Raw genomic sequence first — 22,251 nt, forward strand, 5'->3', positions numbered from 1 at the left:
ACCTGGGAGGATGGGACTGGAACTGGACACTGAACCCCAACGTGGAAATGGACCAAAACTTATAAAAGTGTGAGAACTCCTGACCTGGGATCCATCTTGGGCAGAGCCATGGCCAGGCTCTTGTACTGCCCACTGTGTGTCCTTTGAAGGCCTTTTAATAAATCTCTATTCCTGTGACTCTGTTCCAGGCAGCCTCTCAAGGCATCATCCCGAAAATCTGGCTCGATGGCAGAAATATAAAGTTCCTAATTTCCTTTAACTCTTGTGTGTGTAACACTGATGCCAGCAAAGCTGGGGGCACACAGGAGGCCCCAGTGACACCTCGGGGTTGGAATGGGACATCACACCAACGCCCAGGGATGGGCCCAGGACGTGCCCTTTGCTCCAGGGGAGGGTGGCACAACCTTGGTGGGACCCCACCCTCGGGTCCATCCCTGCTCCTGGCAGCACCATCCTGTCCCCCAGCACCACAACTCTGCCAAAAGCCCAGACCACAAACAGGAGGCTTCTTTATCATCATTAACAAAGCCCAGAATCCAAAATTGCTGTTTTGACTGGGAGACAGATGACTCCAGCTCTGCCAACACCCAAAGTGCTCCCAATGCCAGAACTCACTTTGCTCACACATATGCTGCAATACTGGAAGCAGAAGCTCTGAAACTCCTTTCTTTGTCCTTTCAGTGCTTCTATTCCTCCTTTTTGTGCTTCCCATCTAAGTTCCTCCCTTTCCTTTCTTCTTCCTCAACTGCCCTTTCAATGCTCACACATTTTAAGGCATTTGCACCTTTCTGTTGGGTTTTTTCCTATCCTCTGCAAATCATAGCCAGCAACTCATGTTGGATTGTGTCACACAAGGTATCAAGTCTCCATCTGAACACATCACAGTTCATTACAGTGGTTAATCACAGACAAAAAAAAAATTGTCTTTAATGTCTAATTTAAAATTGTCTGGCTCCAGCTTGCAGCTATTGGATCTGATTTTTCTTTTCTCTTCTTGATTAAAAAGCTGGATATGCTTTCCCCATGAAAATACTTGTCCCTGTAATCAAGTCCCCTCTCAATCCTCTTTTTGATGAGCTAAGCAGATTGAGCTCTAAATCTCTCACTGCAGGGAATTTCCTCCACTCTTCAAATCAATATTGTGGTTATTTCCTTGACTCTCCAGGTTTGTAAACCCTTTCTTTCAGCTGTTGACACCACAACTGACCCTGGCTTTCCAGCACTCTCATGGATTCAGATCAAATCCCTGTGTGACAGGATCCTATTTGTCCTTCAGCCTGCCGGGCTGCCCCTGGATCCCTGAAGTGCCCAAGGCCAGGCTGGACAGGGCTTGGAGCAGCCTGGGACAGGGGAAGGTGTCCCTGCCATGGCAGGGGTGGCTCTGGGTGGGATTTAATGTCCTTTCCAACCCAAACCATTCCATGATGCTGTGAAGCAAGATCGCTGCCAGTTCCACACCCCAGCTTTGCTGGGGTTGTTTGGTTTTCACTGAGGTTTCAGAGCAGGAAACCCTGACACAAACCTCAGTTATCCTCATTTATCAAACCTGTAACTCCTCCCTTTCCACAGAGGCCTAAATTATCTCTATTCTTTATTTTAATTCATTCCTCTATCAAGTTTTCCATTATTTTTCTGGGATTGGTGCCAAGCTCTCCAGACAATCATCTCTGACCTCTTCTGCTTCCCCCTTTGCTTCTCCTGTAGTCCTGCAGAAGACGCCAGGATAATGGAGGCAAAACCACTCTGCCAACCTTGTATGACCCAACCTTTCTCAAAGATCATAACCAAGACTTTTCCCAACAGGTACTGACAGTCTCACCTCTCCCTCCCACACCACTCCAGCCCACCCATCCCAGTTCAGCTGGCACACAGGTACAGAGATGCCAAATCCATGGGCTGGCAACACCACGCACCAAAAAGCCATCACCAGAGCCTGCTCAGGAAAACTCCTTCAGAAGCTTCAGAGCTCTTCTTTAGCAAAAATTTGTAAATTTTATAAAATTTTGTAGAATTTTATTTTTAGGAGAATTCAGCTTTGACCCATCTGTGGATTTCACCAGAAACTGGAGTGATAGGATTCAAATTGAAGGAGTAATGGGTTCAAACTGAAAAGAGGGGAGATTTAGATGAGGTATCAGGAAGAAATTGTTCCCTGTGAGGGTGGGGAGCCCTGGCACAGAGAAGCTGTGGCTTCCCCATCCCTGGAAATGTCCAAGGAGAGGCTGGACCGGGCCTGGCTGCCACAAGAAGATCTTTAAGGTCCCTTCCACGCCAAACCCCTTTGGAATTCTGTATGACATCAGCTGAGTGAGAAGTTTGTTCCCCAGGAATTCCCTCCCGCCAGGAGCACGTTTAGCATCAGGAATTGATTGAACTTTCCAGTGGCAGCCCCACGCTGGGTGATCCTAAGTGGGCTGGACAGGCTCCCCTCTCCAAGGTGCGCTGCAAATCGCCGGATTAGCGGCTCAGGCAGCGCCGCGCTCCCGCCTGTCTGACATCATTTACCTGGCCTGGAATTACAGTTCAATTACTGCAGCAATATCTCATTCGGGCAGAACAAAGAAAGGGAAAATATGCAAATGAGCGAATTTAAATTCATTTAATTTAAAGGCCTAAAATTTTTAAGGGCACATTCCCTCTCCGGGGACATTTGGGTTCAGGGATTATAAAAGACATAAAGCTATAAATGGTTAAATGGATTGTCACTGCCTGAGCATCCAAACTTTGCATACATTATTCTTTTCAGTGAGGGCATTATGTAATTAGCAGGGAAAATACACAACATTCCTGACTATATCCTATGCAGGGATAAAAAATCTGCTCTAACCACCCATTTCAGGGAGCTTTGTGCACAGACAAGCTCAGCATACATTTTGGAGGATCACAGAGGAAAAGGTTTGTAGGGAGAATACTGCTTATCTGCTGAATGCAAAGATTATATTCCAATTTTTCTTTTTTCTTTTTTTTTTTTTTTGTGGTACACATGATAAGATTGTGAATAACCCTCCAGGTTTGCTGCCTGTTGTGGTTTTCATGGTTGTTTTTTCTTTAATGAACACTGAGGCATAATTTAATGCACCAAAGATGAAATTTTCCTCTTGCTATGCAGCTGGAATTCTGTGAGGTTTCACTGCACAGGGACGTCTGACAGGGGGAATGGCTGACAGGGAAAATGTGCTGCTCTGGCAGGATAATGAGGTACAGTGCTCCAGAAGGCAGCATCCTGCTCACTGGGAAGGAGATGGGAGAAATTTCCTTTTCTTTAGAGGCTACATCACCAAATAATTATTACAAAAAAGACAGAGAGGGACTACTTACAAGGGCATGTAGTGACAGAACAAGGGGGAATGGACTCAAACTGACACAGCAGGTTTGGATGGGATACTGGGAAGGAATTCCTCCCTGGGAGGGTGGTGATGCCCTGGCACAGGGTGCCCAGAGCAGCTGGGGTTGCCCCTGGATCCCTGGCAGTGCCCAGGCCAGGCTGGACAGGGCTTGGAGGAACCTGGAATGATGGAATGCATCCCTGCCATTGCAAGGGGGAGGGAAGTGATGATCCTTAATGTCCCTTCCACCCCAAGCCACTCTGTCCTCCTGCGATCACTTTCTGGTGCCACCACCGTGACTGCACTTCACCTTTAGCAAAGCTCTGTTCTGTACTACCCCTCAGACTGCTCCACTTTCAGCAATTCCCCGGGACACAAAGCGAAGCTGAAGAGGCAAGCCTGAGCCTCTCCCAGCAGGCAGGCACTGTCTGGACAGGAATTAGCCAAAAATCAGGGTGAGCAGAGCCCTGGGCTGAGCTCTGCACACGCACCAACAGCAGGGAGGCTGCAATTCCACAGGCTCAGCAGAGATCATAAAAATCCCAGATTTAGGTGGAAGCCTAAGTCCAGCCCCACGCAGTCAATAACAGAAAGGTGCATTTGTCATGCAGGTGGTAAACCCTGAGCAATTACTGTGGATTTCAGCGCTCACCCTGTCAGTTTAATGGAGCAGGTATGGCTTAGCTCTGCACAGCTGGGACAGCCCTTAAATCACTGCTCCTCCTTACCCTGCACACCACTGCTGGCATTTGCGTGGCTCAGAAAACTCAGAAAACAGGAATATTCAGGGCTGCTTGCTGGGTATTCGTTCCCAGTCAAAACAGGAGACACTTGGGAGGAGGCAGAGTCACAGAGCTCCCAACTCTGCTGCCTGCAGAGCCCACGTGGATGGTGGGCTCTCCAAAATCCCAGATGGCTCAAGCCAGGGTAACTCAATCGCCCTCATTTGTACCAGTCAAGAACCTGAGCCATTACACCTCCTCCTCAAACTGCTTAGGCTGCAAATGAGATTTTCATCACTCCTGGGACAAAAAGCTGACTCTGCTGAGGTCACTGGGAGTTTGAGCATCCATTTCAGGGGTGCCATGACTTCACCAGGGCTTTGCCTGGGCAATATCCAGCCTGGAAGTCACCGTGGATCATCCTAAAAATATGCTGAATAAAATCTGCCACTAGAAGTGGCAGATAGCAGTAGTTCAGTTCTGTGCCATTTTCTTCTGCCCAGATGCAACAAAAGGAATATTTATCTCAAAGGAATGGGGATGGTAATGACCAATATTGCAGCAGTTCTGATCAATGCCTTGGCAGAACTCAAAGTACTAAATACAGCTTATTCCTGTAAAACTGAGTAATAAAAATATTCAGACAGGACCTCCTCTGACTTACAACAGAAATCCCCTAAAATCTGTCCTCTCAATGAAGTTTTACTGGAACAAAGTCATTGGTGGAGTGATATGAAAGTGAAAAGTAAAACACTGGGCCCTTATTCAGTAAAGCTCTTGAGCAATAACCCAAATTTTAGGTAATAAGTTCACTGAACTCAGCAAACAGATTGTGGTTTGGAATATTTTGCTTACAAAAAAGTAAAATCAACAAAATTAGATAAACAACCATGTGTTCAAGTGTACATACAGACCTGGATCAACCAACACAAACTGCCCAGTGAGAAGGACTTTAGTGATGGACAGACAGACCTACAAGATCAACCTTGGGAAAAACATGTGGCTGCTTCCAAACATATGATCTCTTCTTATTAACCATTCTCTGATTTCAGTAAACTGCAAAAATAATGGTGCACTCTGTAAAAATGCATGTGTTAAAAAAAAAAAACCCCATTGAGTTAATCACTCCTTTAGCTGAAAAAAGTGCTGGGGATTTTTCTAACAGAAAAAAAACCTGCCCCCCAATAGTAATTTTCCTTTCCCTATCAGCAGAGCAATCTTTCATCAGGGCTGATTTTATCTGAAGCACTGGGGGTGCACACTGGCACCAGGCATTTGTTCCTGAGACATTGTTCCAGGTTTCCATCGGGTTTAAGGCTGGAACAGCACGTGACAGGACGGAGAGCTGCATTTTTCAAATCTCCTTTAAAGCTGTGGGAAGACTCTCCTTAAAGGCAGCCCTCTCTCCTTTCAAGTGCCATACAAGCACAGCAGGCAGCATTCAAAGCCACCTCTTCTGTGTCAGCCAGCAGGGAAGGCTGACAGGGAATTGCTTGTGTCACACTCCAAAAGTCACCAAAGCAGGCACACACTGAAAGGTGGATGGGCCCAATTCTGCTTGTTTTGTTTTGTTTTGTTTTCCTCTTCCTCTCAGTAGATTTCTGCCTTTCCCCTTCATTCCAGCCAGGATGCTGTTCTGAATAATGACTTAAACCTTGCAGAGTCATCCCGTGGGCCTCCCAAAAAACGGAGAAGCTTGAAATGGGATTTCTGAAAGCACCAACATCATCGAGCTAAGCTGTATTGGGAGGTCAGAGGGCTTTGGCTCACTGCAATGTTTAGAATTCCTGGGGGCTGCAGCCTCGTGCTCTCACTGCTTGCCTTGTTTGTAGTTACACTTTGTATTCTCCAGGAGGGCACAGAGACTCCCCAGCCATCAGAGCCCCTTCATGTAGGTTCATCCCACCTTTAAATCCCTCTCAGAAGCAGGAATGAACAGCCCAGGCGCTGCCTTTGATGCTCTCAGGAGGAGGAAGAGGAGGAGGAGGCAGCAAGTGCAGCAGCAGCATCAGCAGGCAGGGACAGTGACACAGGGCCAGGCTGGGGACCAAGAGCCCCCCTAGAGCCATGCAAGGACGCCTTGGTGCTGCTCTGAGGATCAATACCATGGCAGGTGTCACCTTTCCACACCTCCCTGGCTGCAGGGACAGTGGCAGCTCTGGCTTTGGCACAGGGACAGTCTGGCTGTCTGAGGTCACCTGTCTGGAGCTCGGCCGGGGCTCTCTCAGCCAGACTGGGAAGCAGCTGGTGAAAATCTCCTCCAAAGCTGCTCTCTCCCAGACAGCCCTGCCCAGGCTCCACCACTGGCTCAGGCCAGCATCCAGACATCTCAATTCTGCTGTGCCACAGACCAGGAGCAAAGGTGGGCATGGATCCAAGCAGCCTCATCCCTGTCCCCCCTAAACTCCTCTTCACCCTCCCTTAACCTGAATCACACCCTCACCACTCCTCTGTCCTGCTCTTAACTCATGGATCCAAGCAGGCTCATCCCTGTCCCCCCTAAACTCCTCTTCACCCTCCCTTAACCTGAATCACACCTCACCACTCCTCTGATTGAACTCTGTCCTGCTGCAAGGCAGAAAAAACAAACAAAAGGAGAAAACCACCTGAAGTTGGTCATTTTCTTCATAAATGGGGAGAAAAGAGGACTAGCAAGGGTCAAGAGAAAATAGGAAGAGAAACCCTAATTCAAGAAGCAACATAATTTTTGCCCTTCTTACATGGAACAGGATCTGCTCTTGGAAATCACACTGAAAACCACAAGCCAGTTAAGCTGGATCAGTAAACACTACTTCTAATGATAAACTCTTCTCCATCTGCATTTTTTTTGATCTTCACACGTCCAGGTGCAATGAAGGAAGAAGGGAACATCTGCTAGGGAGTGCTGAAACCCCAGAAAATAACATCAGCGCAGCCATCACTCACGGTGTGCTTCCTGCAGGGTGCCTGGACACGCTGGGAGGAGAAACCTGAGGCACCAAATATCACCAAGCACCTTCATCTGTTTATTGAGCAATCACTAATCAGCATCTGGGGATGCAAATGCACTTACACAAGTCAATGAATAAAACAGAAGGGGGAAAGAAAAGAAGCTAAATACAACAACCTTGAGTTTTGAGCACTGACTTTGTTACACAGAAACAACAGGGGGGAAAAAACAACCCGCAGCAAAGTCAGCCAAGCTCCCAGGTCTTCACCTAAGCTCTTCACCTGAGTCTGTCTGAGCCTAGAAGGGCAATTAATTACAAATACTCAGATTATGAACTACAATAATCTTAGCCTAGCAGCAGTGACAATGAGCTGGGATTTGGTTCAGTGTGGACTCAGCAGCTCCTGTGGGCACTGCCACAATCCCCTCTAGTCCCACAGACAGTCAATTATTCAATACCCAAATTCTGCAAAGAGAAGTACCTGGGTTCCTTTTTCCCATCCAGAGGGGAGAGATCTTCACTGCTATTCAAGCAGCATGAATGCCACGACACCCTGCAGCTCTCCCAGCCCCAGCAGCCTTATCCTGGGTACACTTCCAGCAGGATGAGGATCAGTCTGAGCACAGAGCAGAGCTCAGGAGGGTGGAGATAAGCAGAGCAAAAGGGTGCTGGGAGCCCCAGGTCCACCCACACACACTGCAGAGCTTTGCTCCAGCTCAGAGGCCACGGATGAAAAGCCCATTAGCAGCTGAAGTGCACAGGGGGAGCTCCTGAAATATCCTGAAATATCAGGTTCATTCCAAACTCACCCTGGGGGTTCCCTGGCCCCTGGAACCCCAAGAGAAGCACAGAGAGTGGGGATGGGATGATGCAGGATTCCCTCCCAAGGTGAAGCACACGTGGAGCCAGGGGGAACAAAAACGAGCCCACTGACCAAAATATAATTCACTGAAACCCATGTTGGTACTTCAGGTAGGTAACCATGATAACATCTACCTTCCTTCTGCTCTTGGAGTACTAAACCTGTTATTCCCTTACCCAAAAAGATCTGCTAAGCACCCAGGGTCTGCTGTGAGGAGAAGCCAGCAGAGCTCCCCAGCCCTGTGGGCCAGGGGATAATTCAGACCACAACCAAACCACACATTCCAGGTTTCATTCCAAAGTGGAGCCCAGGGAAACCCCACGGACCTTGCAGGATCTCACAGCTCATAACAGCACGTTCAAACACCACCTGGTGGGTGAATTTCTTTGATAGAACTTGTCCCACTAATGATTTGGGGTTTTTAGGAGTCTAACCAAGAAAGGACAATGGAAACTTGTTATAAAACACTGAGCACATCACCACCAGACTGTGGTACAAGATTCCTGCTCTGTTTTCATTCCCGTGCTGCTCCCACACCCTGTGCTGGGACGTCAATTTTCATTCTCCATGATTTAGGGTTGTTATAGGGTGGGCTTTGTGCAGGCAAAGAACCCACGATCTGTAACAAAACTGAATTTCTACTTTACTGGACAAATATACCAAAAGAAACTGTGGCATCTTGGTGGGTTGCTATGCAACCAAGAGCTCCAGTGTCACTTGTTTGTGATCAATTCAAGTCATTCACAGGGCTCTGAAGCACCAGCTCAGGAATTCCAACAAAACCTGTGCCTTGGGAAAGCCAGGGGGACTTCCTGACACACAATGACACTTTTTTTTTCCCCTGGAAGATAAACTTTGTAGATGTTCTTTTGATCTGTGTGATATGTTAATCCATTATTCTTAACATACTGCTAATGGGAAAAGCTATAATTAACTAACTACACCATTGTAATGCGCGCAAGCTAAACTGATCTAATTAGTAGTGTTTAAAGTAGTCCCTGTCCCCTCCCACTGGGGAAAGGAGCAGATCCTTTCTGATCACAGGAGCAACTGTCCCCAACATCGTTTTAGGGAAAGAATAAATTCCTTTTTGTTCCGTTTTTTTTTTTCTCCCAAATAGAAGCGATAAAGTAAATTTTTACTGGCAAACAAGGTGGCCCCAGTCCAAGCCACTCGAGGTACACATCCAAGCTGTGAATAATGTAATCCTTCATTTAAATGAAGGCTTATCTGTTGGCTTTCTTGGGGTGAAGAAGTGGACTGTTATATTTTCATGCATGAAGTTTAATTACTGAAGTAACTCACACTGAATGCCCACAATAGTTGCACTCACTGAATTCAATGTATATTGCTGAAGGACAGTCTCTTTATTTCAGCCTTATATTCAAGATACATCCCATCCCTATATTTTGATAGAAATCAATAATAAACAGGAAGAATTTAAAAACAAATTAGTTTCCAAGCTGCGTGCTGCATATGGCAAAATTTCAACTTCTTGATTGCAGGCAGGTGGTTTTTCACTGCAGAAATTTAATGGTAATTTCATATACACTGGGCAGTATTTCTAAAGAAATTCCCTCCTGCAAATCTCGGTGTCCTATCCTGTGCATCTTATTTCAATGTCACATGGTCTGGACTTGTAGTTCCTCTGCAAGCCAGACTCCACTGGCAGCAGATGCTCAGCCTAAATGAGCACCAGAAACTGGTGAACCAGAATTTCCTAATTTTTAATGACCCATTGAGAGAGAGAGGGCTTTATTTGGCTGGGTTTTTTTTTTTTTTTTTTTTTTTTTTTTTTTTTTTTTTTTTTTTGAAACACAATGAAAATTTATTACTTTTAAGCAAGAGAGAAGTGCTAACAGAGCAGGAGCTGTGCACTCTGGTATCTCGAATCAGAAGATAAGCAGAGGCACGTGGGAAGCAATGGCCAGAGGATGGCAAGCACAGCTCCAACCAGGTAACATTTCACGTTCATAAATGACGAAAAATTACATCTTTAAATAAAGCACAGCTTTTCACCTCGGACCCGGATCTAAAGTCAAAACATTTATTATTTATTGCTTGTGGTATGGGATTTAGGGGAGCTACAAAACACATACCAACTCAGTCACACCAAACCCTTGGACACGACACAGAAATGCCACCTGTCACCGCTCTGCTTAAATATTCCAAAAACACATTTCAAGCAAAAATATTCCCAGGTAGTGCCGAACACCTGTACATAACCCAACAACACACAGCTTAGTCCCTTTCTACCCCAAAAGAAGCCAAGTACCCCTAAGGATGGAAGCAGCAGATGCAAAGCCCACGCACATTCGCTGTGTCTGACTACAGGAAAACAGAATTTCCTTGGACTGCGTTGCCGAGCTGCCCGATGCTCTGTGATCGTGCGACACAAATCGATAACACGGAGCCCAGACACCGAGCCCCAGCGATTCCAGCAGCACAGCACATCGCTCCCCCAGCCAAAAACCAGCCTGGCCATTCGGGGAATTATTTAGGAGCTGCAGCAAAACCACCCCAAATCCTCTCCAAAACCACTGGGGGGGGGAGCAGAAACAAGTGTTCGCCAAGATGCAGGACATCGGGGCTCACGAACTTGAGCCCACCAAAGGCAACACGGGACCGACACGCCAACACCCAGACCAGCCCCCGGCCCCTGGCTCTGTCCCCCGGCTCTGCCCCCTGGCCCATGGCTCGGTCCCCTGGCTCTATCCCCTGGCTCTGTCCCCCAGCCCATGGCTCTGTCCCCCGGCTCTGCCCCCCGGCCCCTCCGCGCTGTCCCCTGGCCCATGGCTCTGTCCCCCGACCCCTCCACGTTGTCCCCTGGCTCTGTCCCCTGGCCCATGGCTCTGTCCCCTGCCTCCGCAGGGCTCCGCAGGGCTCCGCACCCCCGAAACTTCCCGCGGGCAGCGCCTCCTCCGCCCAGGGACCCGAGTGCGGGTAGAAGGGGCCGGACCGGCTCCCCGCTCGCCCCCGGGACCCCCCGAGCCGCCCCTCGGGCCGGGCTGAGCCCGGCTCCGCTTCCCCATCGCTCCGCAGGGCGCCGCCGCGGCGGGACCAGGTGCGGGTGCCGGCAGCAGGAAAAGCAGTTTTCAAACCGGAGCGATAATAATTAAAGAGCGCTTCGGGAGCCGGGCAGGGCGAGCCCCGCGGCCGGACACCCCCGGAGCCCTCCCCGGGGTCCCCGCCGTACCTGGAGCCCGGGCGGGCCGAGGGGTCCCGGTGGCGGCGGCGGCTCCGCAGCCCCGTCCCGGCGCTCCGAATTAATCGCTCCACCCCGAAAAAAAAAAAAAAAAAAAAAAAAGGGGGAGGTAGGGGGGGAGGGAAGGAGGGGGAGCGGAAAAACCCAACGCAACCACCCCAAAGCCAGCCCCGCTCCACACCCACGAGGAGGGAGAGGGTCCCTCCGTGACTGGCATCGCTATCTCCTCCGGCGGAGCTTGCAGGGAGCCATGGCAACGAGCCCCCGCTCTCCCCGCAGCCTCCCCCGGGCCACGGCCACCCCCGCCCCGGCTCCGGCCCCGGCCCCGCTCCGGGTCCCACCTGCCCGATCCGAATCCTCCCGGCCGGAGCCGGCTGCCAGCGGCGCCTCCGCCCCCGCTGCTCCGGGCGGCACCTGGGGATGCGGGGAGGGAGGAGAGGAGCGAGCGAGGGGAGCCCCTGCCCGCCCCCAGCCCGGGGGGGCCGTCCCGCAGCCGGGCAGGTGCCGGGAGGGTCCCCCAGGGCCGGCCAGCCCAGGAGCGGGGCGGGAGGAGGAGAACGGAGCGGCCGAGGCGAGGGCGCTGCCGCCGGCGGGACCCGGGATGCGCTCGCTCCGGCGGGCAGCGAGGAGGAGCGAGGCGCTGCCGGGGAAGGGACGGTCCCCGCCTGCTCTCACCCCTCTCTGGGGTGCAGAATTGTCGCTGCTTTTCAGAGGAAAGGGTGGAGATTAAGAAAACGCAACTGGGTTTAGCCCTTCCCCCCTAACCCCTCTCCTCTGCGAACCCCATCATTCCAACACTAAACCTGGGAAAACCCCCTTTTCCTCGTTTTTTGTTTTTTTTTTTTTTTTTTGTTTGTTTGTTTGTATGTTTTTTTAGTAAATGCCCCCCGTGTGCTGTACATGACCACAGAACCAGCTCAGGTTCACATGTGCGCTTAACGCCCGGACTCTGCCTCATTCTCTGAGCCCTGCGTGGAATGGGCTCAATATTTAAGTGATTGGTAAAGACAGTCGTCACAAATCTGCCAGTCACTGTCTTAAGCACACCGTCCCGAGAGGTGGGCGAGGTCTGACACAATCATTTTCATGAGGGCTCAGACTCCTCAGACAATTCTGTCTCGCCGCTGACCTTTGGGTGCTCTTCTTTTCTCTGAGCCTTGCCTAATGCAATGAGCAATAATCACAAAGTAACATTCACGGACATTAAACCATAAACCCACCCTACCGAAGCGCAGTGGCACTCCCGGGGATTATTAGCATTTGGGTTAAAGATTTTTGGGACGGCGGCAATTGGGATTTGTGGATGTGCTGGCCAACTGGTGTTGTTCATCTCCTGCAGATTTAAATAGGTGAGCTTGCCTTTTGGCTGAAATAAATAATTAAATTTAAGGGAAGGCATTAAAAAGATGGCAGTAAAGGAAAAAAGATCTGAAAAGTAGAAGGGAAAAGGGCGGAATAGTTTAGTATATTTGTTAAGTAAATGCATAACAGTTAAAGCAATGGTAAGTTTGCAAAGGCAATTAATAGGTAGCATTTTTATATTAAACTATGCATGAGTGAACTGGCAGCAATATAAATGCATGGAGCAGAGCATGGAAAGCTGCTGAGGAAGCTCTGAAGTTGGGCAGATTTCTGTGTGGCACACACCCAGCCCAGGGCACACCAGAGGACTGGGAATCCTCCCTTTGGATCCTGCCCTCCACGCCAGATCCTGAATTGAGTCACTGTTCCAGCCAAAGACAGGGAAATGTTATATTTACAGCACATTGCTTTGCAAAGCAGCCAACAGCTAAGCAACAGACCTGTGCCCTGTGAGTGGAAACTCGGGCAATAAAGGGACAGGGAGGCAGCTCCAGAGGAATGTCTGAGGGCTGCCCGTGGATTGAAAAGCCACTGGAGCCAGCAGAGATTCACTCCAGTCCAGAGGTTTGGAGATTCCCTGGAGCCTTGGCAATGACTGGAAATGCCAAGGGTGGGAAGCTGCTTGTCTGGGAGCAGAGATAAGAGAGTTGGGAGAGCCAGGGAGAGCTGGCACTGCCCCTGCTGCCGTTGCCAAGAGGATGAAAAGTTGGGCCAGGGACTCTCACCCTGTTGGAACCCCGGATGCTGAGAATTTTACACTTTCTGTGTTGAAAGGCACAGACCCTCAAGGGAAAACTGCATTTGACCTGAGGCTGTGGAGAGTCCTTCCAAAACTGATCGATAGGTCTGGCATTACAGGTTTGGAGTTTGAATAGAAGGGTGTAATATCACATGGTGGAAAACTTAAAGGTATTAAAAGATAGCAATATATAGATAGAGCTAAGATGGAGGTTTAAGGGTGGTGGCTGGTCCTTTTTCTGCACCTTCTCCTCCATGGGTTTGGGTGGTATTTTGTAATTGGACAGAAAAGTCCACATTGTGGGACATGGGTGATTAGTTAGTGAGTTAAAAGTAAAAATAATTTGGGTGTCATTTCTTAATTGGATATTTTTTTTCTTTAAAAGACCTTGTAGAGATAGATACAGGGTCATTTTGGAGCCTGTTAGTGAAGTGCTGCAGAACTCACAGCTTGTAAGACTGTAATATAGATCAGAAATAACATAATATAGATAAGAAATAACAAACGCCTGAGTCTGAACACGACATTGACATCACCCTGCCCAGCCAGTGCTGAGTTCCACCTCCGCAGCACCAGGAGTTTCCAGGCTGATTTTTGCAGGGCTCTGGCAGAAAGAAGAGAGGCACCGGTTCAGTGACCTGCAGAGAGGCAGGGCTGCTGCCAAAGTCAGCTTCCCAGCTGCCCATCCCTGCATCCCTGTCCTCCCTGTCAATGGGATTTTCCCAAGGTCTTCTCCCATGTTCAGGTTTGAGGCCATAATATGGAAAGCATGAAATGGTTTTCATTTTTTCACAAATCGTGCATAAAGTTTTTCTTCTGCTAGGAACCAGCTGATGGCCAAGCCCAAGGACAGCAGCTTCCCCAGGGCTGCTCCTCAGTTGCAAAATAAAATAAAATGTGTTCCTGTTAATAATACTAAGATGGCACTAGCTAAACCTATTTGAGAATAGGGTTTGCCTCAAGTAAAGTGTAAATAGAGATAATCAATCGTGCCTTACGTTTCACTGGGCTATGAAATGGGGCAAATGTCGTGGCACTTAAGTCTGCACCAAACAAAAATAAAGACAGAGAAGCTCAGTGTGGTCCTCTCTGCATCTCACAAAACTGCTCTTTATTTTGGGATTTCCTGCTGAAAATCAAGGGGCCTTTTCATCAGACCCTCTGCTTGATTGAGAATGAGAGAGCAACACTGCTGGAAACACTGGAAAAAATTAATTCTCTCTAGGCTGGTACTGATCACATATTTAAAACACACGGTAAATGCACAATATTGTCTGAAATCAAGTGTGAGAGAACCCCCTCAGAATATTTACCTCAGGCATTGTCTGAAGGAGTCAGCAGGAACAGCAGGTGGGGTTTGCCAATCCCAAATGTAACTTGTTACCTGATTCCTGAGTGCTCTCCCTCAAGATACACCCACCAACCATCTCAAACCCAGTTCCAGAGTCTGGTGGCAGGCTCAGAAGATTCCCAATCCTGCTCTTAATGCCATTATAAGACACGTGAAATACTCAGGACAAAAGAACAGATTGGCCAGAATTTCTGTGGAGGAAATTAATTTGCTTGTAATTGCCAGCACATATCCCATCAGCAGAGCTCGTTAATAAAGATGCTGTGATTTTCTGAATAGGTAGATATGCAAAAAGGGGAATGCATTTGAATATCAAGGACCACAGTTTGATATGGACTAAAAAAAAAAATAAAATAGGATAAGCTTCTAGGAATCTGGACAAATTAAGTGGCTAAAATAATTGACCTGATGCCATGTAAATTTTGAAATGATGCCCTGCTGTAAGATTTTGCAGTATTTTCCTTAACTTTTGAATGTTTGGAGTATTTAAGTTATACCAGCTGAGATGCAGCTTGAGAAGCACTGAGCTGCTTTGGGAGCTTGGAGTTCACAGGAGAAGATTTGGACCATTAAGGGAAAAAACACAGATGAGAAAGAGGATGATGCACATCCTGCTGATGGTTTATCAAACACAGATCTGAGTGATCTGGCTGTAAACACACCTCATCAACACTTAGCTTTGAAATGCTGAAAGCTGGATGGGTCCTGACCAGAGAGAAACTCCAGACGTGCCAGAAAATTCCCATCTATCCCTTCCTAATGAGAGTCCAGGAGAAATCCACGTGATCAAAGGACAGCAAATCTAAAGAGAATTAAAGGAACTACCTCTTTTCACAGTTCAAAGCAATCCCAAGAATTCAGCCTTTGAAGAACATGGAGTGAAATGTTGGGATTTTTTTTTTTTTTCCTAATCTGATTTTTTTTTAAGGCTGGATAATTTTATGACTGCTAATAACATTTGTAACTATGCTAGCTAAGATAATAACAATGGTAATCAAATCTCATGCTTCAGGGCATAAATTGATTGCTTGGAGGGGTTATGGAGAATTTTCTGGTTTTCCCACCACTGAGTCCATGATTTCACAACTGCCTAAGTGCATTACAAGGGGGGGAATTGCTGCTGCAGCCAGACAATTGATTTAATCTGTAATAACAAATCTGACACCAAAACACAGCGAGCTGCCTGTCTGCTGTGCAAACACCAAGAGATTTAGGCTCAAATTGAGGGAAATATTTGGTACTTGTTTTCCAGTTGGTTTCCTACAGTCCTCCTGAAAGAAAGCAGCAAGATCTAGGTGGAAAACAAATCAAAAAAAAACCCCAAACAACTCCACAACACTTAAGAGCAGGAACGTAGCAGCGCATCTGAAAGATCATTTAGGCAAGGGGGCTCATCCACAGGTCCAGGGCCAAAGATCAGGATGGAAAACAACTCACAGAGTGGGCTGGCTCGTGTATCCTATGGCCGAGCACACATTTCCATATGTTTCCATGAAAAAAGGAGGTCGTGGTGTCTTTTCCTTGAAAAACAGGCACAGCAGGAGATGAGAGAGCTCAGCCTGGGGATGGGGATTTAGGTTTAATTCCCAGCTGGACCAGCAAGCTCCACACAAGTTTGTACCCTGCTTCAGGACAGACAGACTCAGCTCTGGAGGACATTTCATCCAGCAGAAATTGAAGAATTGAAGCAACAGCAGAATTGAAGATTCCCTTGAGCCAAGCTGGGGCAAAACTGGGCCTCACTTCTGTTACAGAATTTATGGAAGGGCAGTTTGAGCTCCAGTGATGCCACAGCTGAGTATTCCTGATTAGCCATAGAATCCCAGAATGGTTTGGGTTGGAAGGGACTTAGAGCTCATCCAGTCCATGGGCAGGGACACTTTTCATCATCCCAAGGTGCCCCAAGCCTTGTCCAACCCAGCCTTGGACATTTCCAGGGATCCAGGGGCAGCCACAGCTTCTCTGGGCACCCTCCAGATCCTCCCCACCCTCCCAGGGAGAGCAGCCCCTGTCCAGTGCCCTGTCCTGCAGAGGAACGAGGACATTTATTGGGAAAAGTGAGTGCACCTCACAAAAAGAGCTGTGTGGAAGCACATCTTTGGTCCCTGCAAGAGCTGGCACAAAGCCCAGGAGGAGGAAGCTGCAATATTTAGAGAAATGGAGCCGTGACTCACGTCAGGACAACGGCATCGATCTCACTCGTTTGTGGAAGAGATTAAAGGGGCCCAGGAATAAAGATTTCCTATTCCTCAACAAAAGCTGCTGCTCACTGGACAAAACCTCAGCAGAGAGGTCCTGCAGTTGCTCTGATCCCTGGCCAGTGTGGAGGTGGGATTTGGAGAGTGGAGCCTTTGCCTGGGCAGTCCATGAGCACAGTGGTGTTTTTGCAGCCATGTGGATGAGACCTATTGCTCACCAACTGCTGAATAAAATGCTTTGTGGCAATTTTTCTTTTCTTTTTTTTTTTTTCCCCTTTCTTCCTGTCAAGGTCAACTGAGTAAATTCCACAAAATTTCTACTGCAATAACCCCGTGCTGTTAAAACACACACAACAAAAATAAAGGCAAAGGTTGTAAAGAAATGGTTTGTGCACGTTTTTAGCTGAGAATCAAACCCGTTTGGATTGCAGCAACAACAGGCATTTACAGAATTACTGCAGCCACCCTTGGACCCGAGCAGTCCCAGCTCTGAACAGAAACAGCTCCACCAGAATCACCAGGCACCCCCTCCCAAACTGGGCAGACACGGGGACAGGATGATTGCCTTCATTTGGTTTTCATGAGAGGAGAGGGAATGGCCCTGATCTCAGACAGGGACCAACAGTGGGCTTGGCTAATGCTGTCATTTCTATTCTCCCATTTTTTACGTCCGTGGAGCTGATTTTATTACAATACCCTGCATTAAAATCCACGTAAAAGCCCCCAAAATAGATGGGTGTTTGCTGAACCAGTTGGTGCTGCCTGTGCTCCTGCACCAATCTGATGTGACTGGTGGCTCACAGGGTGTTCAATAGGTCACCTGCATCAGCAATTTCAGCCCAGACAATTTGCCTCTAAACACTGCAAGCTATGACACACATTTTCCAATTACAACTCTGCCTGCTTTTAAATTCCACCAGACAGACAAAGTTCCAGAAGTCTAGAGGGCTCAGGAAACAACAGCATACAAATAATTCAAGATTAAAGCAATTTTTTTTGTGCACAGTCAGGCTATGAGCAGTCATACAAAATTATTATGCAAGCAGGGAAGCGATAGCTTGACCAACAACGTGAGGCCTCTTCAAAAATATTGGCAATTCTCACGTAACAGAGCACATAAATGATTTATCCCTCTTCAGTGTCCTTCAGACAAGACATTCAACGAGAAAAAAACCCCTAGTAATGGGAATATCAAATAGAATAATTGGGAAAACACTGTTAAAAAAGCAAACCCTTCTACCTTTCACGCATATATATATAAATTCATGTTATGGGAAACCAAGAAATTTTATTAAAAACAAGCATCACCCAGTAAATACTGAAAATGTTGTCACTAAGGCAGGATGATGAGTGTGGGTCAAAAATTATATCCTTGCAAGAATGAAAGTAAGGACTTAAAGTGCTGGGGATGAGCCAAATATTCAGAATTATATTTGTAATGAATGAGAATATATAGTAATTATTTCAATAGACTGTGCAGGCAGTCTAGCATTATTTTTTTCAGTATTTAAATAAAAAAGATAAATACTTCCAAAACTTTCAGATCAAACCTAAGAGGAAGTGAGGTGGTGCAGGGTGACTTTACCCCTTGGTCAGCTGGCTGTGAGCAAGCAGGAGATTTTCCCAGAGTATCCAGAAAATGCAATGGGATGGAGCAAGGACAAGGAATTCAAGTCATGGGCTTGGGATCCCTGCAGAGATCCTACACTCTGAGTGGGACATAAATCAGAGGGGTTTAAAAGCCACAGGTTTAACCTTATCTCTTTGAGGGCTACAAAATCCAGAACTGAATGAGCAGAGAATATGAACTAAATATAAAAAGTCTCTATTGCTTTTGTATTTTGTGTCTTTTTTTTTTTCTCCAAAGCAGAGAGTTAATTAAACTCTCTGCTTTGAAAAAATTTGCATTAGCAAAATTTTCTTACTTGTGGTAAATCATTTGTCATGGGCCATTATGACAGCAAGACCAGATATTTTTCTTTAAAATCCTTTTTAGCAAGAGAAAGAAGATTGAACTGGGGATGTAGAATATGAGAAGTTCCTGTCAGTTGATCACAAAGGCTGATGCCCAGCAGTGGCAAAAGCCCAGCTCAGCACAAGATCCTGGCCAAGAGGAGCCTGGAATGAGCCAAGGATGCACAAAGGTCACCTCAAAAGAAACCCATGAATCCAAGTCCTGCCAGCAAAAGGAAACTGGTTTTGAGACTTTCCCAACTCTGAGGTGGCTGCAGCTGTAGCAAACATCTTATCCCTGCTGCTTTGTCCAGCTCTGGGATGGAGCAGGAAAATTCCTGTTACAGCAGCCATGTCCTGCTTGAGGGCTTCAAAATTTCCTCAAGGAGGTGATTTGCTCCCTCAGAAATCAGCAGCAAAAGGAGACAGATGTCATCCTACAAATGCTTCCTTGCTTGGGTAATTCCAGCAGGGAGGGGAGGCAAAACCAGGGAAAAACCCCTGCCAAACCCAACCTCCAAATCTGTCAAATCCAGGAACCTCCGTGTTGAGATTCCTGCTGAAGTACACACCTATTTAATGATTTAAAGTTTCCATGAAGTCCAAGCTGAGCTGACTTCCAGCTCCTTGAAGTTAATCTGCCTCTGACCCTTCCCATCAGCTGGAAATTCCTCCTGGACCCTTTTCTAAGTGTCTCCATCTTCTCTAACAGCTCCCAGATTTCAGCTTTGGTGGATCTGCTCTCTCAGTCCTTCTGCCACCTGGCTTTTTTTGCTGGGCTCACAGGAGTTTCTCTGGCAGTGGCTCTGTAGAGCACACTAAAGCAGTGAAATGCACACCAAAAAAAGACATTTTAAAGGTGTCCTGCTAAATGCACGTGTAACACAAATGGGTAACCATTGGCAAATGGCAGACCCAACAATCTACATTAAATACCTCTGCCTGCTGGCAGAACCAAGCCTTCCCAAGGCCCATGGCACAGCCCTGCAGAGAATCCACACTGAGGAGTCACACACATCCCTTAGAGAAGCAGCAGAGAAAGAAATCCCCATGCCAACATCCAACCTCTGGGCAGGAATGCAAGCCAGGCATCATTTCCCCAGGATGACAGCAATCACCACTGCACCAAAGGAACTTCTCTGAAAGGAACTGTTTCCAGACAGAGATATTCACTCCTCTGTAAAGCTCTGAGCTCTCAAACTGTTGGTGTTTCTCTTACCTTTGCTAAAATGACTTTCCTTCCCTGTGCCATCTCAAATACATTGAAAGCCTTACATGTTCCCTTGGTGTGGGGAGCAGGAAGGGTGAAGTTACCCTTTTCTTTCAAATTATAAATAAAACAAAAAACTCTTTCAGTTTTGATTTTTCTGACTTTCCTGCCTGGCTACATCTCATTCTAATCCAAATAGTTGCAGCATTCACTTGTTAATTATCTCCCAATTTATAAGGGACTCAGGGACTGTATTTTCTCTTCTTGCAATAGTCAGTCATATAATCTTATATATTTCTTGAAAATCAATTTGTTCTCCACCCTTGTTGCCAAGAGATTGAACTGACTGAAAATAAAGAGAAGGATGTTAAATAATGCAGCTGCAGCAAAAGCAAAGCCAAAAACCTCTGACACAAAGCACTGAGAAAGGAAATCCTTGTAAGCTAACCTGTCTCTTCCAAAGCTGGAGTCATCAGGGATGAAAGGACAAAATAAGACCTCAAAAGAAGCAGGTCCCTCTGATCAGAATTGTTTCACTCATACAAGTTTTAATTCCACACGAAGATGCCTTTCTGCATGCCCAGCAGTGGAAACACTTCAGGGCCCTTAGGTGGAAAATTAGAATATAAAGGCAATTAACTGCCAATTAATCTTGTGAGGTCAATGGGAACCAGCCTGAATTGCTGTTTCCAGATGGGCAGAGGGACACGCTGGAATTTAATTTCTGCTGTCAGTGCTGCTCTCTGGCACAGCTCCGAGCTCTCAAAACAAGGCTCTGGAACACCCATGAGTTGGCAAAATTTGGGGGAGTTTCAGCTTCTTCTGGTGCCAGACTGGAGACATAAATCCACCCCAGATGGATTTTTTTTTTTTTTCCCCACAGTCACCCTTAGGTGACACTTTAGCATGGCCTGAAAATGAAAAAGTGTCACCACGTGCCCAAAGGTGACGTGTTGATGGCACAAGACACTCACAAGATAATTATTTGCTGTTTAATGTTATTTAAATTTCAATTAAATATTAGCAGTGCTGGTTAGAAAGCTCTAAACAGTTGAAAATACATTCCAAATTCCAAGCAGGTTATGCATTTAAAGAGAAGACAGTATTGACTTACCTGAAACACACTTTTCATGTTGCACATTGAAATGTAAAATGGGATAGGGAGTTGTGTTCATCACAAGCCGCTGAGACAGAATAAAATTTAAAAAAATAAATTCATGTCTTCAAATAAAAAAAAAAAAAATCCCCTGAAATATTCAAAGCAATGGTTGGAGGTGTGAATGCTGCCAGTGACTCATACACTGAGGAAGAGAATAAACCAAAACCCAGCGAGAAATACACTTCAGTGTTTTGACTCATGTTTTCTCATTAAAAGATGTTATTTGGATTTAAAACACTGAGCAAGCTGCAGATTTATGGCTGTGGATCTCCAGAGAGGGTTTTGAGGGCTGGGACAAGCCCAGTGCTGACAAAGCCTCCTTTAAACCAGGCCTAGATGTGGTCACAGACCTCTCAGTCAAGGCTGGGTTTAAATCCTGCTGCAATAAAGCCAAGATAACCCCTGGGGGCACCTGTGATGGCTCCTAACACATTAATTGATCAATGTGGCTCAAAATTGAGTAGTCTTAGATAGGAACTATGTTTTCTCTTTAAAATATGTCGTGTATTAACTCATTAGAAGCTGATCATGACAACAGCAGAGGTGAAATGCAATATTTCCCCTGCAGTTTTATGGCAAGCATTTATCCTTCAAGAGAAATAATTCTCTTTGTCCTAAGCATTAGTTCCCTTCATGGCCAGGGAAACTTGGCTTGTGTGCCTCCCAGAAAATCTATTTTTGCTCCACCAAAGAAAATGAGGTAAAAGTGGGAAGCCAGAGACTTCCACTCACTCTGTGGGGTGACTGCAGAGTCAGGGGGATAAGTTGTGCAAGGCCATGGGGAAACTGCAATTTCAGCATGCAAAAGGCAGGAGAAAGTAAAATATGGCTTAAAGTGTGATGAAGGGGATAAGGAAGCTTAAGGGTGTTTACACTGATGAGGTTATTGGCTTGGAGTGTGACCCAAGGAGAGGATAAATGGATTGCTGCCACTCCAGGGCTCTGCCTGGCCCGGGGAGGACCATGAGTTACAGGGCTTTAATTGGCAGCTGCCTTTTCACCTGTGCTGAGTAAGTGCTCTCACTCGTGCCTCTGGAGTTATGGATGCCAGAAAGGGCAAAGACAAGCTGGAATGAAGAAAAAAAGACAGCTGAGTAAGAGAGGAGCGTGGTTTGAGTGCTGGGATAAATCAGGAGTGATGCCCTGTGAAACTGGGATACATTGATCAGAACGAGACCCCTGCTCATTAAGTGAGCAAGTCACTTCTGCACCAGGAAAAATAAAACACCAACCT

General features: G+C 46.9%; 1 protein-coding gene across 11 annotated transcripts in view; it reads right to left on the reverse strand.

Annotated features, from left to right (window-relative positions):
• Nucleotides 1-20,993, reverse strand: part of CHL1 (cell adhesion molecule L1 like) — a 145,591-nt gene extending 124,598 nt beyond the window's left edge. For 8 of the 11 annotated variants that reach the window (XR_005258372.1, XM_038149009.1, XM_038149010.1 and 5 more), the window contains exon 1: nt 11,037-11,186. The gene's annotated coding sequence lies outside the window, so the exon portion shown is untranslated. Of the gene's footprint in view, nt 1-7,459; nt 7,509-11,036; nt 11,187-11,386; nt 11,724-20,972 lie in introns of those variants that run through there. The other 3 variants (XM_038149004.1, XM_038149002.1, XM_038149003.1) reach the window with 3 other exon arrangements.
• Nucleotides 20,994-22,251: the final 1,258 nt, after the last annotated feature.

The sequence above is a fragment of the Motacilla alba genome, chromosome 12 (assembly GCF_015832195.1).
Source record: "Motacilla alba alba isolate MOTALB_02 chromosome 12, Motacilla_alba_V1.0_pri, whole genome shotgun sequence".
Lineage (NCBI taxonomy): Eukaryota > Metazoa > Chordata > Aves > Passeriformes > Motacillidae > Motacilla > Motacilla alba.